Here is a 16,362-nt window from a genome sequence, read left to right as displayed (position 1 = left end):
GAGAAGGACAAGGGCAGCAAAAGCTCGGTGAACACCACCCCCCTGGGAGTCGCCCTCCGAGCCGCACACCGTCCCGACTCGGAAATACATCGCCGTCCCTTCACCGTCGCTGGGTCAAAGTCCTGGAACTCCCTCCCTAACAGCACTGTGGGTGCACCCACACCTCACGGACTGCAGCGGTTCCAGAAGGCAGCTCACCACCACCTTCTCACGGGCAACTAGGGACGGGCAATGAAATGCTGGCTCAGCCTGTGAATTGCACATCCCTTGAATGAAGAAGGAAACGTCGGGTTGGATCCAGCAGAATGACATCATCACCTGGCTCTCTGCCCATTGCTCACAGCTGGGTTGGAATCTCACTGTTGCCTGGCAGGCAGGTTAGTTGGCAAGTAGGGATTCTGCTGGTTCTTAAATCACTCCAGGAATAGCATATGGAATTCTGCAGAAGGATATTTGAAATTTGAAAGGAGCTTCCAGATGGGAAATATTAACCAAAGGACTTGTCTGCTGAATCACATTACTTTTCCTGCAACAATTAAGATTTTGCTGATAGCCACATATTTCCTAATATCCTACAGCATTGCTTCCAAATCATCGTAATTTAGTCAAGTGTCTGCCAAGGTTACGTCTCAGTTTGAGGCTGTTAGGAGCAAGAGGTTCTTGGGGAGAGGGAGAGACAGAGAGAGTGAAAGTGAGTCTAAGTCCCACAGGAATCTGCAGGGAGATGGATGCTACATTTCCACATGTTCCTTATATGTCTACCCGATACAGAGAGGACTTTCATAGAATCATAGAACAGTACAGCACAATACAGGCCCTTCAGCCCACAATATTGTGCCGACCTTTAAACCTCACCTAAGACAATCTAACCCCTTCCTCCCACATATCCCCCTATTTTAAATTCCTCCATATACTTAACTAGCAATCTCTTGAATTTGACCAATGTACCTGCCTCCACCACCACCCCAGGTAGCGCATTCCACGCCCCAACCACTCTCTGGGTAAAGAATCTTCCTCTGATATCTCCCTTGAACTTCCCACCCATTACTTTAAAGCCATGCCCTCTTGTATTGAGCATTGGTGCCCTGGAAAACAGGCGCTGGCTGTCCACTCTATCTATTCCTCTTAATATTTTATACACCTCTATCATGTCTCCTCTCATCCCTCTTCTCTCCAAAGATTAAAGCCCTAGCTCCCTTAGTCTCTCCTCATAAATCTCCTCTGCACCCTTTCCAACGCTTCCTATAATGAGGCGACCAGAACTGGACACAGTACTCTTAAGTGTGGTCTAACCAGAGTTTTGTCGAGCTGCATCATAACATCGTGGTTCTTAAACTCGATCCCACAACTAACGAAAGCTAACATCCCATTAGCTTTCTTAACTACCCTATCCACCTGTGAGGCAACTTTCAGTGATCTGTGGATATGAACCCCCAGATCCCTCTGCTCCTCTACACTGCCCAGAATCCTGCCATTTACCTTGTACTCCGCCTTGGAGTTTGTCCTTCCAAAGAGTACCACTTCACACTTTTCCGGATTGAACTCCATCTGCCACTTCTCAGCCCAGCTTTGTATCCTATCAATGTCCCTCTGCAATCTTCTGCAATCTTCCACACTATCCACAACACCACAAACCTCTGTGTCCTCTGCAAACTTGCTAACCCACCCTTCCACCCCTTCATCCAAGCCATTAATAAAAATCACAAAAGTAGAGGTCCCAGAACCGATCCTTGTGGGACACCGCTAGTCACAGCCCTTCAACCTGAATGCACTCCCTCCACCACAACCCTCTGCTTTCTACAGGCAAGCCAATTCTGAATCCCACGGTCAAGCTTCCCTGGATCCCATGCCCTCTGACCTTCTGAAGAAGCCAACCATGTGGAACATTGTCAAATGCTTTACTAAAATCCACGTAGACCACATCTACTGCACTACCCTCATCAATCTTCCTGGTCACCTCCTCAAAGAACCTTATCAGGCTTGTGAGACATGATCTGCCCTTCACAAAGCCATGCTGGCTGTCCCTGATCAGACCATGTTTCTCTAAATGCCCAATGGTCCTATCTCTAAGGATCCTTTCTAACAGCTTGCCCACCACAGATGTAAGACTCACTGGTCTATAATTCCTTGGACTACCCCTACTACCTTTTTTGAATAAGAGGACAACATTTGCCACCCTCCAATCCTCTGGTACCATTCCCGTGGACAACGAGGACTCAAAGATCCTAACCAACGGTTCAGCAATCTCCTCCCTCGCCTCGCAGAGCAGCCTGTGGAATATTCTGTCAGGCCCTGGGGACTTATCTGTCCTAATATTTTCTAACAGCTCCAACACATCCTCTCTCTTGATATCAACATGCTCTAGAACATTAACCTTACCAACACTGTCCTCAGCGTCATCAAGGTCCCTCTCCTTGGTGAATACTGAAGAGAAGTATTCACTGAGGACCTCGCCCACTTCCACAGCTCCCAGGCATATCTTCCCACCTTTGTCTCTGATTGGACCTACCTTTACTCTCGTCATCCTTCTGTTCTTCACATAAGTGAAAAAAGCCTTGGGATTTTCCTTAACCCTACTCGCCAAGGCCTTTTCATGTCCCCTTCTCGCTCTCCTCAGCCCCTTCTTAAGTTCCTTCCTTGCTACCCTATACTCCTCACAAGCCCTGTCTGATCCTTGCTGCTTACACCTTATGTATGCTGCCTTCTTCTTCCTAACTAGTTGTTCCACCTCTTGTCACCCACGGTTCCTTCACCCTGCCATTCCTTCTCTGCCTCACCGGGACAAATTTATCCCAAACCTCCTGCAAGAGATCCCTGAACAACGACCCCATCCCCAAAGTACATTTCCCTTCAAAAATGTCATCCCAATTTACACTCGCAAGTTCTAACCTTATAGCCTCATAATTCACCTTTCCCCAATTAAATATTTTCCTCTCCACTTTGCTCCTATCCCTGTCTATGACAATGCTAAAGGTTAGGGAGCGGTGGCCACTATCCCCCAAATGTTCACCCACTGAGAGATCTGTCACCTGACCTGGATCTAATATGACATTGTCTCTAGTTGGCCTGTCAACATGCTGTGACAGGAATCTGTCCTGGACACACTTAACAAACTCTGCTCCGTCTAACCCTTTGGCACTAAGCAGGTGCCAATCAATATTTGGGAAGTTGAAGTCTCCCATGGTAACAACCCTGTTATTTTTGCACCTTTCCAAAATCTGCCTCCCGATCTGCTCCTCAGTATCCCTGCTGCTACTGGGGGCCTATAGAATACTCCCAGTAGAGTAACTGCTCCTTTCTTGTTCCTAACTTCCACCCTTTCTGCAGCTGTAATAGTATCCCTGACCAGTAATGCCACGCCTCCCCCTCTTCTACCCCCCTCCCTATCCCCTTTAAGAAACTGAAATCCGGGAATATTCAGTATCCATTCCTGCCCTGGCGACAGCCAAGTCTCTGCAAGATTTGTAGAGATATGCAGCAGGAGAACAGGCCCTTCGGCCCATCGAGTCTGTGCCCACCATCAACCACACATTTACACTAATCCTGCATTAATCCACTTTTTTTATTCTCCCGACATTCCCATCAACTCCCCCAGATTCTACCCCTCACCCACACACTGGGGACTATTAACAGCGGCCAATTAAGCTACCAACCCACAACCCTTTGGGAAGTGGGAGGAAGCAGGAGCACCCGGAGGGAACCCACCCGGTCACAGGGAGAACGTGCCAACTCCACACAGACAGCATCCGAGGTCGGGATCGAACCCGGGCCTCTGGCACTGTGAGGTATCATCTCTTCAGACCATGCCACTGTGCTGCCCTTGAGATTTTTGCATCGTCTCTTGGGTGAGAGGGGTCAATGGGGTATCATTATTGCTTCAGCTGAGGTACAACATTAGTGTTTCCTCAGAACTACATTCTAGTACAATTAACATGGCCTCATCATGTAAATGGAAACCAAGCCTTAAAACTTGGTTAATTGTGAAATTATCAAACCTGTCAACAAGATGAGGGTACCTTGAACAGAATGAAGGACAGAACCTTGTCGTTCATCCCCCCACCACCAAGTGCAAAGTCTAAGTCGAGTTTATTGTCATGTGCACACGTACATGTGTGCACAGGTGCAATGAAGGCATTTGATAGAGTCGAATGGGAATATTTATTCAACACGTTTGAGAAATTTAATTTTAGCCCAAATTTTATATCCGCGATTAAATTGATTTACCATATACCTGTGGCTTCAATACTTACTAATAATCAGAGATTTCCCCCTTTTTCAGGCTTTTTTGAGGCACTAGACAGGACTGCCCTTTAAGTCCTTTATTATTTGATATTGCCTTGGAACCCTTGGCAATTGCCTTTCAGGACTTTTCTAACATATTTGGTGTTACTCGTGGAAAAGGGATCCATAAGATATCACTATATGCAGATGACCTGTATCTCTAACCCAGAGGAATCTATCCCTGCAGCACTATCATTGCTTGCTCAGTTTAGTGATTTCTCTGGTTGTAGATTAAATTTTAATAAGAGTGAACTTTTCTCATTAAATATGCAAGTCCCAATTTATAGGCAATGACCATTTAGATTAGTGACTGATTATTTTACGTATCTGGGTGTTAAAATTACCAAGAAGCACAAGGACTTATTCAAGGTTAACTTTTTACCTTTAATTGATCATGTTAAACAATTGTTTACTAAATGGTCCCTGTTGTCTCTATCATTGATTGGCCGAATTAATGCGGTTAAGATGAATATTTTACCAAAATTTTTGTATTTATTTCAGGCGGTTCCAACTTTCATCTCAAAATCCTTTCTCAATACTTTTAATTCTAAAATTCTTTCATATATATGGCAGAATAAAAACCCAAGGTTAAGAAACATAAAACATAGAAACATAGAAAAACCTACAACACAATTCAGGCCCTTCGGCCCACAAAGCTGTGCTGAACATATCCCTACCCTAGAAATTACTAGGCTTACCCATAGCCCTCTATTTTACTCATCTCCAAGTACCTGTCCAACAGTCTCTTGAAAGACCCTATCGTATCCGCCTCCACCACCGTTTCCGGCAGCCCATTCCACACACTCACCACTCTCTGAGTAAAAAACTTACCTCTGACATCTCCTCTGTACCTACTCCCCAGCACCTTAAACCTATGTCCTCATGTGGCCACCATTTCAGCCCTGGGGAAAAGCCTCTGACTATCTACCCGATCAATGCCTCTCATCATCTTATACACCTCTATCAGGTTCCCCCTCATCCTCTGTCGCTCCAAGGAGAAAAGGCCAAGTTCCCGCAACCAGCTTTCATAAGGCATTATCCGCATTCCAGGCAACATCTTTGTAAATCTCCTCTGCACCCTCTCTATGGCTTCCACATCCTTCCTGTAGTGAGGTGACCAGAACTGAGCACAGTACTCCAAGTGGGGTCTGACCAGGGACCTATATAGCTGCAACAATACCTCACGGCTCCTAAATTCAATTCCCCTATTGATGAAGGACAATACACCATATGCCTTCTTAACCACAGAGTCAACCTGCGCAGCCGCTTTGAGCGTCCTATGGACTCAGACCCCAAGATCCCTCTGATCCTCCACACTGCCAAGAGTCCTACCATTAAGACTATACTCTGCCATCATATTTGACCTACCAAAATGAACCACTTCACACTTATCTGGGTTGAACTGCATCTGCTACTTCTCAGCCCAACTTTGCATCCTATCTATGTCCTGCTGTAACCTCTAACAGCCCTCTATACTATCCACAACACCCCCAACCTTTGTGTCATCCACAAACTTACTAACTCACCCCTCCACTTCTTCATCCAGGTCATTTATTAAAATCACAAAGAGTAAGGGTCCCAGAACAGATCCCTGAGGTACACCACTGGTCACCATGCAGAATATGACCCTTCAACAACCACTCTTTGCCTTCTGTGGGCCAGCCAGTTCTGGATCCACATTGCAATGTCCCCTTGGATCCCATGTCTCCTTACTTTCTCAATAAGCCTTGCATGGGGTACCTTATCAAACGCCTTGCTGAAATCCATATACACTACATCTACTGCTCTCCCTTCATCGATGTGTTTAGTCACATCCTCAAAAAATTCAGTCAGGCTCATAAGGCAGGACCTGCCCTTGACAAAGCCATGCTGATTATTCCTAATCATGTTATACCTCTCCAAATGTTCATAAATCCTGCCTCTCAGGATCTTCTCCATCAGTTTACCGACCACTGAGGTAAGACTCACTGGTCTATAATTTCCTGGGCTATCCCTACTCCCCTTCTTGAATAAGGGAACAACATCTGCAAACCTCCAATCTTCTGGAACCTCTCACGTCTCCATCCATGATGCAAGGATCATCGTCAGAGGCTCCGCAATCTCCTCCCTCGCCTCCCACAGCAGCCTGGGGTACCTTCCATCCGGCCCCAGCGACTTATCCAACTTGATGCTTTCCAAAAGTTCTAGCACCTCATCTTTCCTAATATTTACATGCTCAAGCTTTTCAGGCCGCTGCAAGTCCCCACTACAAACCCCCAAATCTTTTTCCGTAGTGAATACTGATGTAAAGTATTCATTAAATACCTCCGCTATTTCTTCCGGATCCATACACACTTTCCCACTGCTGCAATTGATAGGCCCTATCCTTTCACATCTTATCCTCTTGCTCTTCACATACTTGTAGAACGCCTTGGGGTTTTCCTTAATCCTGCCCGCCAAGGCCTTCTCATGTCCCCTCCTGGCTCTCCTAATTTCCTTCTTAAGCTCCTTCCTGTTAGCCTTATACTCTTCCAGATCTCTAACATTACCTAACTCTCTGTACCTTTTGTAAGCTTTTCTTTTCCTTTTGACTAGATTTATTATAGCCTTTGTACACCACGGTTCCTGTATCCTCTCATGACTCCCCTGTCTCATTGGAACATGCCTATGCAGAAATCCACACAAATATCCCCTGAATATTTGCCACATTTCTTCCGTACTTTTCCCTGAGAACATCTGTTCACAATTTAATCTTCCAGTTTCCTGCCTGAGAGCCTCATAGTTCCCTTTACTCCAAGTAAACACCTTTTGAGTCTGTCTGTTCCTATCTCTCTCCAGTGCTAACGTAAAGGAGATAGAATTATGATCACGATCACCAAACTGTTCACCCACTGAGAGATCTGACACCTGGCCAGGTTCACTTCCCAATACTAAATCAAGCACAACCTCTCCTCTTGTAGGCCTATCTACATACTGTGTCAAGAATCCTTGCTGAACACACTTAACAAACTCCACCCTATCCAAACCCCTCACTGTCTCACACCTTTCTAGGTTCTGCTTCCCTATCTGCTCCTCAATATCCCTGTTACTATTGGGCGGCCTATAAAATCACCCAGTAAAGTTATTGACCCCTTCCTGTTCCTAACCTCCACCCACAGAGACTCCGTAGACAGTCCCTCCATGACGTCCACCTTTTCTGCAGCCGTGACACTATCTCTGATCAACAGTGCCACTCCTCCACCTCTTTTGCCTCCCTCCCTGTCCTTTCTGAAACATCTAAAACCCGGCACTTGAAGCAACCATTCCAGTCCCTGAGCCATCCAAGTCTCTGTAATGACCACCACATTGGAGCTCCAAGTATTTATCCAAGCTCTAAGCTCATCTGCCTCGTTCACTATACTCCTTGCATTAAAATAGACACATCTCAAACCAGTCTGAGCACGTCCCTTCTCTATCACCTGCCTTTCCTCCCTCTCGTACCCACTATTAGCTTTCTCTATTTGAGAGCCAAACACATCTTCCCCAGTCTCTCCAGTTTGGATCCCATTCTTAAGTAAGAAATATTTACAAAAATTAAAAAAGGATGGTGGTATGGCTTTGCCTAACTTTAGATTTTATTATTGAGCAATTAATATTAGGTATGTAATTTTCTGGGCACAAGATTTAGATGTAATTCAATGTCCTCAATGGGTGTATCTTGAGTATGAGTCCGTTCAAGGATTTTCATTAACTTCTATTTTAGGAGCCTCACTCCCTCTCGCACTTACTAAATTGAGTAAGCAAGTGACTAACCCAATAGTTAAACATACAATAGGAATATGGTTTCAATTTCATAAATTTTTTGGATTGAATAGATTCATTTTATCAAGTCCTATCCAATCCAATTTTTTCTTTCAACCATCTAGAATTGATTTAGCTTTTTCTTTATGGAAAATGAAGAAAATAACATGCTTTTGTGATTTATTCATTGATAACTGTTTCATGGCTTTTGAACAGTTGTCTAATAAATACAATTTGCCTAGATCACATTTTTTTCGATATTTACAGATTAGAAATTTTTTAAAAGTTATTTTACCTTCTTTTCCGATACCACATAAAATTGAAATTATGGAAAAAATTTTGGGTTTTAATCCTTATCAGAAGGGCTTGATAGCAATAATTTATGATCTGATTATGAAAATACGTCTAGAGACACTTGATATAATTAAGATTGAATGGGAAAGAGAACTCCAGATACTTTTACCTACAGAGACGTGGAAGAAAATTCTCCTGCTAGTTAATACATCTTCAATGTGTGCTAGACACTCTTTGATACAGTTTAAGGTGGTTCACAGGATCCATATGTCGAAGGACAAGTTAGCCCGTTTTTATCACTATATAAACCCTATATGTGACAGACATAATTCGGAGGTGGCTTCCCTGACACACGTTTTGGTCCTGTCCACAGTTCAATCCGGAGAAGTGTGAGGTGGTACACTTTGGAAGGACGAACTCCAGGGCAGAGTACAGGGTAAATGGCAAGGTACTTGGCAGTGTGGAGGAGCAGAGGGATCTGGGGGTTCATATTCACAGTTCATTGAAAGTTGCCTCACAGGTGGAAAGATCAATTAAGAAGGCCAATGGGATGTTGGCTTTCATAAGTTGCGGGATTGAGTTTAAGAGCCGCGAGGTGATGATGCAGCTTTACAAAACTCTAGTTAGGCCACACTTAGAGTACTGTGTTCAGTTCTGGTCGCCTCATTATAGGAAGGATGTGGAGGCATTGGAGAGGGTGCAGAGGAGATTTACCAGGATGCTGCCTGGATTGGAGGGTATTGAATATGAGGAGAGGCTTAAGGTGCTAGGGCTTTATTCACTGGAAAGGAGGATGAGAGGAGACATGATAGAGGTATATAAAATATTGAGAGGAATAGATAGAGTAGACAGTCAGCGCCTCCTTCCCCGGGCACCAATGCTCAAGACGAGAGGTCATGGCTTTAAGGTTATGGGTGGGAGGTTCAGGGGAGATGTCAGAGGGAGGTTTTTCACCCAAAGAGTGGTTGGTGCATGGAATGCACTGCCTGGGGTGGTGGTGGAGGCAGATACATTGAACAGGTTCAAGAGCTTGTTGGATAGGCATATGGAGGAACGTGAGATAGAGGGATATGCGGGAGGAAGGGGTTAGGTAGTGTGAGGGTGGTCTGATGGACGGCACAACACGGTGGGCCGAAGGGCCTGTTTTGTGCTGTATGGTTCTATGGTTCTATGATTCCTCTTTTGGAAAAATATTGGAAAGACATTTTTAATATTATTTCAACTGTATTGAATATTGACTTACAACCCCATCCTATTACTGCAATTTTTGGGTTACCAATGATGGATTCTGGCCATTTATCTGCTTCTGCTTGTCGTATGATTGCTTTTGTTACATTAATGGCCAAGAGATCCATTCTATTTAAATGGAAGGACCCTATACCCCCTACTACATTTCAATGGTTTTCTCTAACTATAACATGTTTAAACTTAGAAAAAATTAGGAGAGGTACTGTTGATCCTTCACTTAAATTTGAGGAAGTCTGGAGTCAGTATTTCCATATGATATAAGCTGACCTTTTTCGAATCCCTTTCAATAACCTTTGAATACAGAGGAGCAGAGCTGACGACATAAGAATGTGTTTTTTTTTAACTGAAGAAATTTCAGTCCAGTTTTTTTGAAGTTTTTGGTTTGCTTTTGTTTAATATTTTTTTTTAATTTGGGGGTTCCTTTTTCATATAATTAAATTTCTTTTCAATTTTTTTTGTATCATGTTCACTTAGCAGGAGAGCGGGAGGTCCAGATTACATATTTTACTCCTTGTGAGTATAAATATTAACTGTTATGATTGTAATTCTGATCCTTTCGCACCATGTGTATAATCGTTAATGTTATGTATATTAATTTGAATTCATCTGAAATTCAATAAAAAGGTTGAAAAAGGAAAGTAAAAACTTACTCGCAGCAGAATCACAGGCACAGAGCATCAGATACGCAACATTCACAAGAAAAACATAAATGCATTTTTTATAAGAAAGAACACAACAAAAAAAAGGTCTATTTTCGTTGCAAGGTGATCAAAGTGGTCACAGTGTTGCTAAATTCTAGTGATGAGGGTTGTGCCAGTTGATTCAAGAACCGAATGTTTGAAGGGAACTCGCTGTTCTTGAACCTGGTGGTGTGGGGCTAGTGGTGGTGCAACGGTCTACATCGGAGTTCTGCTCTACTTCCATCTCTCTGCACTTTTTCTCTATGATGATGCCCTCTTAATCACAGAGTCATAGAGAGATACAGCATGGAAACAGACCCTTCGGCCCATCAACACGCCAACCATCAACCACCCATTTGCACTAATCCTACATTAATCCCAATTTTTTTATGTTCTCCCAACATTCTTGTCAGCACTTCCCAGATTCTAGCAGGGACAAGACTCACCCAGAGTCACAGAGAAATACAGCACTGAAACAGGACCTTCGCCCCATTGAGACTGACCTACACACGTGGCAATTTACACACCTGTGGAGTCACAGTGAGAACATGCAAACTCCGCACAGACAGCACCCAAGGTCAGGATTGAACCTGGGTCTCTGGCGCCGTGAAGCAGCGACTCGACCAGCTGCGCCACTGCTTCACCCTAAATATGTGGTGTCTTCCACATGCATCCAACTGCCTCCCCAGGCAGGATTGGTAAATTGGTAAATTGGTTTATTATTGTCACATGTACCGAGGTACAGTGAAAAACTTTGTTTTGCGTGCTGTCCATACAGATCATTTCATTACATCAGTGCATTAAGGTAGCACAAGGGAAAACAGTAACAGAAAGTAGAATAAGGTGTTACAGTTACAGAGAAAGTGCAGTGCAGGCAGACAAAAAGGTGCACCCCTACTTGAATCCAGCCTTTGAGGGTAGAGTCATACAACATGGAAACAGGTCTTTCGGCTCAACTTGTCCGTGCCGACCTAGACCTAAGCTACTTCCATTTTCCTGCATTTGGCCCATATTTCTCTAAAACTTTCCTATCTAAATATGTTATTCTAAACTTCTTATCTAAACTTAAATAATACCTGTCTAACTGTCCTTTAAACATCGTAATTGTACCTGCCTCTACCACTTCTGGTAGAATCAGAGCAATCTACAACCTGTTTCACATCAGCTCTGCCCAGGACCGCAAGAAACTGCAGAGACTTGTGGACACAGCAGAGCGCGTCACGGAAACCAGCCTCCCCTCCATGGACTCTTTACCTCTTGCTGCCTTGGTGAAGCAGCCAGCATAATCAAAGACCCCATCCGCCTGGGTCATTCTCTCTTCCCTCCTCTCCCATCAGGCAGAAGGTACAGGAGCCTGAGGGCACGTACCGCCAGGCTCAAGGACAGCTTCTATCCCACAGTTATAAGACTATTGAACAGTTCCCTCATACAATGAGATGGACTCTTGACCTCACAATCTACCTTGTTGTGACCTTGCACCTTATTGTCTGTCTGCAATGCACATCCCCGTAGCTGTGACACTTTACTCTGTATTCTGTTATTGTTTTTACCCTGCACTACCTCAATGCTCTCTGTACTAACACAATGTAACTACACTGTGTAATGAATCGATCTGTATGAACAGTATGCAAGACAAGTTTTTCACTGTACTGTACAAGTGACAATAATAAACCAATACCAATCTTTCACCAGAATTGGGGGGGGGGGGTGGGGGTGCGAATGTTTCATGTACTACATGGATTAAGCAAAGTTAGATGGAGGTAGAGGGCAAGGGTGAAGAATTAAAGGGAAAGTCTATAGAAGGGTGAAGCGCTGGTGTAAATTAAAGGCCAGTGAATTCATGACTTGCCACCTGGTCCCCCCCAAAAAAAGAAGCTGTACTTTTGCTTTGAAATGATTGAATCAGTAGTAGTCAGACAGCTCGCAAGTGATTGATTGAAAGGTGTTGCTTCAGCTTCTGTTGAACATTGGTATTGGTATTGGCTTATTATTGTCACTTGTACTGAGGTACAGTGACAAACTTGTCTTACAAACTGATCGTACAGGTCAATTCATTACACATTGCAGTTACATTGAGTTAGTACAGAGTGCATTGATGTAGTGCAGGTAAAAACAATAACAGTACAGAGTAAAGTGTCACAGCTACAGAGAAAGTGCAGTGCAATAAGGTGCAAGGTCACAACAAGGTAGATCGTGAGGTCATAGTCCATCTCATTGTATAAGGGAACTGTTCAATAGTCTTATCACAGTGGGGTAGAAGCTGTCCTTAAGTCTGGTGGTACGTGCCCTCAGGCTCCTGTATCTTCTACCCGATGGAAGAGGAGAGAAGAGAGAATGTCCCGGTGAGGAATGTCCAGGAGAGAATGTACTGCTGTAGTGTGGGAGGCTTTAGATAGAGAGTTAAAATGGGAGATGGGTAAGAAGTTAAACTGGCAGGCAGCCAGAAACTGGGGGCTTTGACAAATGGAAATGAAACCAGCACAAGTGGAAATGAGTCACTGTTTCACTGGAAGGACCACACTGAAACCTTGTGTCCCGGAAAGATGTGGAGCAGGGAGAGAAGGAGAAGGAGGGGTGTGGTTGTAGGAGGTATGGACAAGGATGTCGGAAAGGGAAATCATCTTTTCGCCATACGGTAAAGGAAGTAGATACACGTCTCCATTTTATTGACATGGCCAGTGTTGGTTTGGTTGGCCAGTGTTGGTTTGGTTGGCCAGTGTTAAGTTCATGTTGGTTTGGTTGGCCAGTGTTTCCATTACACATAAGCCATAAATGTTAACATTAATTAGTTAATTAGTTAACATTAATAGTTAACAGACATTCACCCTTACCAAGTATACATATCACAACCAAAAAAACTGAGATATGTAATAAAAATTTGATCTTAATAAATGTATGTGAAATAAAATAAACACAGAATGTGTACAGAAAACTGACCTAGCTTACCAAGGGCAATGATTGCAGACTGCCTGTTCACAGCGGGAGGCCACTTAAGGAATTTGCTTTGGAAACTGAGAGGGCAATTTATTCTATTGATGCTCACAGAATGATACTTCATCAAACAATGTAACAGCCATTTCTAGTTAATTAAAACAACAACCCTTTCTCTTCTGCCTACAGAATTCCCTTGCCTATAGACCGCACACCCAGAGGGGTAGCAATTTTGAGGGAAAAACTTCCCGTCGGATTGCATCTCCACTTGTAACATGGGATTCAATGTTTCATGTTTCGGAAAATCGCCTTACCGAGTTTTCTAGGGACACACCCCCTCTGTAACCTTGGGGTACGCAGTATTTATTGTCCGTTTGAGATTTTAATGTTCCATGGTAGATTAAATAGTGAAATAGCTTTAAGGGTAAACAATTCCATTATGGGGCAGAAGGTCTGGGACAGCCCTCTGCACATCTGGGCCCTCACGCAGCTCTGGAATGTAAATCTGCCAACACTGAGAGTCCTGCTCGGGCTCGAGCTCTCCATGTGGGGGCCAACTGGACCCATTATGATGCCTGTGGGAAGCTGGGAGTTTTCAGGGCAGACTGGCAGGGGGTGGGGGGTGGGGGGAAGGGAAGAGAGAGGGGCAGGTATTGTGCAAATGCCCTGGTAGTGGAGTGCACACAGGCTGGCAGTTACAGGGAGAGTGGGTGGGAAGTGAATACAAGAACCTCCTGGGAGCGTGATGTTCACAGTATTGGAGAGCAGGAAAACTTAATTCATAGCACTGTGGGAGACTCCACAGCACAGGACCTACCAAATATGTGGAATTGTTGAATGCAAGATGACAATTAGAAGTTTCTGTACTTGGAAGGTGTATACCTTGGTTGAGGATACCACAGAGGGACTTATACAGACAACTGATTAGATTACCATGAATACCAATCGCAGGCTACCAGTTCACAGCGGGAGGCCACATAAGGGATTTGCTTGCAAACTGACAATGCAATCTCTTCTATTGATACTTGTACAGTGATTACAGGCTGCCAGTACACAGCAGGAGGCCACTTAAGGGATTGTTTTGGAAACTTACAATGAAATCTCTTCTATTGATACTCGTACAACAATATCAGGGTCATGTTCAAACTGATCAGTAGGAGCAGGAGTTCCAACTAGAGACAGGAATAAGATCAGAGATCAGTCATGTAAGGGGGGTGATCTCTTGATACCAAAATGAGGATGTTTCCCTGATGAAAAGATGCCAGATGACCCACCCAAACCACCCCCCACCCCCTCTTTCAAGTCCTTGATCGCACGGTAGACTCCCAAATTCAGGTCCATCTCATGTGGAACTTCTCGCTTGTGGCCCTCCAGTTGGTTTTCTCTCACTGTACTGGAACGGTGCTAATCAGAGTTGCCAAAACGTCCTGTGTGATCACGTTAAGTGCTTCCCTTGTCCGCCCTAACCCAGTGCCGGCCTTCGACGAGGTTGACCACACCACCCTCCTCCCGTCCCTCACCCCACCATTGTGCATCTTCACAAAAAGCTAATTTGAGTTGCAATGTAGGGCGGCGGAGGTTTTAAATTAACTTGAGCTGATTTATCAAGTGCAGTCTAATCAACTTATACAGGAGACATGACGCCTAGTGACATGGTGTCATGACAACAACCTTTCCCTCAGTGTCAGCGAAACAAAAGAGCTGGTCATTGACTTCAGGAAGGGGGGCGGTGCATACATTCCTGTTTACATCATCGGTACTGAGGTCGAGATTTCCGAGGAGTGAACATCACCAACAGCCTGTCCTGGTCCAACCAAGTAGACGCCATGGCCAAGAAAGTTCACCAGTGCCTCTACTTCCTCAGGAGGCTAAAGAAATTCAGCATGTCCCCTTTGACCCTCACCAACTTTTATTGGTGCACCGTAGAAACTATCCTATCCGGATGCATCACGGCTTGGTACGGCAACTGCTCTGCCTGGGACCACAAGAAACTGCAGAGAGTTGTGGACACAGCTCAGCACATCACGGAAACCCAGCCCCCCCTCCATGGACTCTGTCTACACTTCTCACTGCCTTGGTAAAGCAGCCAGCATAATCAAAGACCCTTCCCACCCCAGACATTCTCTCCTCCCCCCTCCCATCTGGCAGAAGATACAAAAGCCTGAAAGCAGGTACCACCAGGCTCAAGCACACTGTTATCAGACTATTGAACAGTTCCCTAGTACAATAAGATGGACTCCTGACCTTTACCTCGTTATGGCCCCTGCAACTTATTGTCTGCCTGCACTGCACTTTCTCTGTAACTGGAACACTTTATTCTACATTCTGTTATTGGTTTTCCCTTGTACTACCTCAATGCACTGTTGTGATGCAATGATCTGTATGGATGACATGCAGAACCAAGTTTTTCACTGTACCTCGGTACATGTGACAGTAATAAACCAACTTACCAATTTTATATGTCTCTTCTTCAGGTGGGATGGGAAGGAAAGGAGGGAGGGAGCCAGGTGAAATAGGAAGGGGGAAGGAGGGAGGGGAACCAGGGTTGCTAACAGTCCCATATTATACAGGAATATAAATGCAAAATGAACCGCTCTGCACTATATCACACAGGCATCAGACGACAGGGTTGGGTCCTGGCGTCCCCATACTTGAGGATACTCAGCAAGGCAGAATTACAAGCCACACCCACACCAACATTCACAAGCTGACGTGTTTGTTTGAAGTACAGTGTAAGATAAGATTTCTTTATTAGTCACACGTACATCGAAACACACAGTGAGATGCATCTTTTTGTGCAGAGTGTTCTGGGGGCAGCCCGCAAGTGTCGCCACGCTTCTGGCGCCAACGTAGCATGCCCACAACTTCCTAACCCATATGTCTTTGGAATGTGGGAAGAAACCAGAGCACCCGGAGGAAACCCACGCAGACACAGGGAGAACGTACAAACTCCTTACAGACAGCGGCGGGAATTGAACCCAGGTTACTGGCGCTGTAATAGCGTTATGCTAACTGCTAGTTGCCTAACCCTGTGAAGTGGTCCCAATGTCCCAGCAACCAGAACCATCCTTCAACAACAACAGCATTTATATGGCACCCTTAACGTGGCAAAAAATCCCCAAGGCATTTCATAAGACTTATCAGACAAGAAATTGATGCTGTCATATCA

Source organism: Pristis pectinata, chromosome 13 (genome assembly GCF_009764475.1).
Source record: "Pristis pectinata isolate sPriPec2 chromosome 13, sPriPec2.1.pri, whole genome shotgun sequence".
NCBI classification, from domain to species: domain Eukaryota; kingdom Metazoa; phylum Chordata; class Chondrichthyes; order Rhinopristiformes; family Pristidae; genus Pristis; species Pristis pectinata.
Note: the sequence above shows the minus strand (reverse complement) of the source record.